Source organism: Eulemur rufifrons, chromosome 19 (assembly GCF_041146395.1).
Source record: "Eulemur rufifrons isolate Redbay chromosome 19, OSU_ERuf_1, whole genome shotgun sequence".
NCBI classification, from domain to species: Eukaryota; Metazoa; Chordata; class Mammalia; order Primates; family Lemuridae; genus Eulemur; species Eulemur rufifrons.
In genome coordinates this window covers 31,439,796-31,443,150 of record NC_091001.1, presented here as the reverse complement: position 1 = coordinate 31,443,150, position 3,355 = coordinate 31,439,796, and the positions used below count along the sequence as shown (strand labels likewise).

The following is a 3,355-nucleotide window of genomic DNA, read 5'->3' as shown; positions in this document are numbered from 1 at the left end:
CTTCTCTACAAAAGGGGAAGGGAGATGAGTATAACATGCACATTCATCAAATAATATTTGAGAGACTCCCCGAATCTCTACCCAGGCTGATTGATGAAGATATTTTCCTGTTAAGGACAGTCCATAAAGACTAAACCTAAAACTGACTTTTACCCAACAATAAGGGCTGTGCTCCACTGAAAACTGAGTCCATTTTCTGAGGAAGGTTTGGACGACTGAAATATTTCCTCTACGATCAAGGACTTTGGCATGTGATGACTGAAATTGAGCTTCTTTTTTTTCTTTTTTGTGGGTTGTACTTCTCACTGCTCTGTGCCGCTCTTAGCAAGTCCAGTGAAGAGCTAGCTTAGGAACTGCAGGGCTCCGGGCTGTATTCAGACCTATTAGGTTTCGAGTTTACTCTTTTACCATCATTGTTAAAACCACACCCAGTAATTCAATGGCACTGCTCCCTTGTGCAAACTGCTCCCCTTTCTTGTGTTTTTGTAAAGGGCTTCCTTCTGGGCTGGACCCAGCTCTGCTGCAGACAGCTTGGGCCTTTCAGCTTGTATTCTGTGCTATAATAAGGCATTTCTCTCAACAATGTCCAATTGTATCTGTTATTTTTGGTTTAACACACACTGATACATACTAATAAATATTTTAAATTCTAAAAAAAAAAAGACTAAAAGAGATGAGTGCATCTTTAAAAGTGCAGAAATCACTGCAAGGCTACAAGAAACATGAAGGATCAGAAAAATATGACAATAACAAAGTAACAATATAAAGCTCCAGTAACTAACCCTAAAGGAACATAGATTTATGAATTACTTGACAAATAATTCACAATAATCCTCTTAAAGAAGGTCAGTGAGCCACAAGAGAGCACAGATGGAAAACTAAATGAAATGAAGAAAACAATACATGAATGAAATCAAAATATCAACTAAGAGAGAGAAACCTTAAAAAAAAAGATGGGAACCAAACAAAAAATCTAGAGATAGATGAACAATATAATAATTAATCTGAAAAATTCAATAGAAAGCTTCAACAACAGATTTGCTCAAGCAGAAGAATCTGTTGACTCAAAGAAAGGTCATTTGATATTAAGTAGTCAGAAGGAAAAAGAAGAAATAAAAATAAATAAATAAGAGTAAGCAAAACCTAAAAGACTTAAGAGGACAACATCAGGTCAACCAATAGACACATTATGAGAGTTCTAGGAGGAGAAGGGAAAGTTAAAGTAGCAGAAAACATATATAAAGAAATAATATCTGAAAAGTTCCCAAATCTGGGCGAGGAAATAGACATCAGGACTCATGAAGCCCAAAGATATCCAAACAGAAGGTACCCCAAAAAGTCTACAATGAGACATGTAATCAAAGTGCCAAAAGTCAAAGACAAAGAGAGAATTTTGTCAAGAGAAAAGTGACTTACCACATATACAGAAGCTCCAAAAGACTATCAGAAATTTTGCAAGCTGGAAAGAAGTACAGTGATATATTCAAGATGCTGATAGAAAAAACAAATTTCAGCCCGTAATTCTATACCTGGAAAAGTGTTACTTTAAAAATAAAGGAGAGATAAATACATTCCCAGAAAAATAAAAGCTGAAGATGTTTATCATCAGCAGTTCTGTCTTACAAGAAATGTTTAAGGATGGTTTTCAATTAAAACTAAAGGACAAAAAACAACACAAAAACATATTAAAGTGTAACACTCACTTTATAAAGCTAAATATAAAGACAAATACAGAATACTGTATTACTGTGATGGTAGTGTGCAAGTCACTTGTAATTTTAGTATAAAAGTTAAAAGGCAAGTTTTAAGGATATTTATAGCTACAAAAATCTGTTGGTGGATCCCTAATAAAAAAAATATGTGAATGGCATCATCATTAACATAAAGCATGTGAAAAGACTGAAGTAAAAGTGCAGATAATATTGAAGTTAAGATGTTATCAGTTTAAAACAAACTGTTAGAACTATAAGATGTCTTGTGTAAGCCTTATGCTAACCACAAATTACCTATAGAAGATACACAAGAGCAAATGTGAAAGAAATCAAAGATTATCACTGCAAAAAATCAACAAATCATAAAGGATGACAGCAAAGGAGGTAAATAAAAACAAAAGAATCACAAGAAAGACAGATATAAGTCTTCACGATCAATTATTACTTTAAACATAAATTGATTAAACTCCCCAATCAAAAGATGTAGAGTGGAGGGATGGATGTAAAACCAAGATTTAACTATATCTACAAAAGTGGCACTTTTGATTTAAGAACAGACATAGGCTGAAAGTGAAGAGATGGAAAAAGATATTCCATGCATGTGGTAGACAAAAAAAAAAAAAAAAACAGGGATGGCTATTTTTATATCAGAAAAAATAGACTTTATCAATTCTTAGACTTTTAGCTATAATCAAGTACAGTATCTGTTCTTATCAATTTAATATCTGATATATTCTATAACCAAGCACAATATATTAAGTGAATTTTTAGCAGAAAGATGGAATAGGAGCTTTTTCCATTCATTCCATTCATTGACCTGGTGTTGCAATTCCTCTAGGAATAGTGCTCCCCTCCCACAAAAAAGAACATAAGAAAGAGAAAAAAATAGATTTTAAGTAAAAATGATAAAAAGACAAAGAACTACATTATAGAATAACAAAAGAAATAGTTTATTAGGAAGATGTAACAAGTGTAAATATATATGCATCCAATACCACAGTACCTAAGTATATAAAGAAAATTTTTGACATATCTAAAAAGAGAAACAAAAGATAAGAATGCAATAATAGTAGGAGACTTCAATGCCCCACTATTAATAATGGATGGAACATCCAGACAGAAAATCAGTAGGGAAACAGTGGACTTGAACACTATAGATCAAATAAATGTAATAGACATATATGAAACATTCCATCCAATGGCAGCTGAGTACACATTCTTCTCAAGTGACACAGATCATTTTTTAAGATAAATCACATGTTAAGGCACAAAACAAGCCTTAACACATTTAATAAGAGTAAAATCATATCAATTTCTTTTTCAACCACAATGGAATGAAAATAGTAATTAATAACACAAGAAAAATTAGAGATTCATAAATTTGTGAAAATTAACAACACATGCCTGAACAACCAATGTGTCAAAACAATAACCAAAAGGAAAATCAGAAAGTATCTTGAGACAAATAAAAATGAAAATTCAACATATCAAAACTTATAGAATGCAGCAAAAGCAGTTCTAAGAGGGAAGTTTAGAGCAATAAATTCTTATATTTAAAAGAAAAAGAAATATCAAATATACAAACTTAAATTTACACCTAAAGGAGCTTGAAAAAAAGAACAAACTTAGCCCAAAGTTAGCAA

At 32.1% G+C, this 3,355-nt stretch overlaps 1 non-coding gene across 1 annotated transcript; it reads left to right on the top strand.

The window, feature by feature from the left end:
- The first annotated feature begins 2,377 nt into the window (after positions 1-2,377).
- LOC138400319 (U2 spliceosomal RNA) lies at positions 2,378-2,566 on the top strand. The gene has a single exon (XR_011236233.1). It is a non-coding gene; the product is annotated as a U2 spliceosomal RNA (small nuclear RNA).
- Positions 2,567-3,355: the final 789 nt, after the last annotated feature.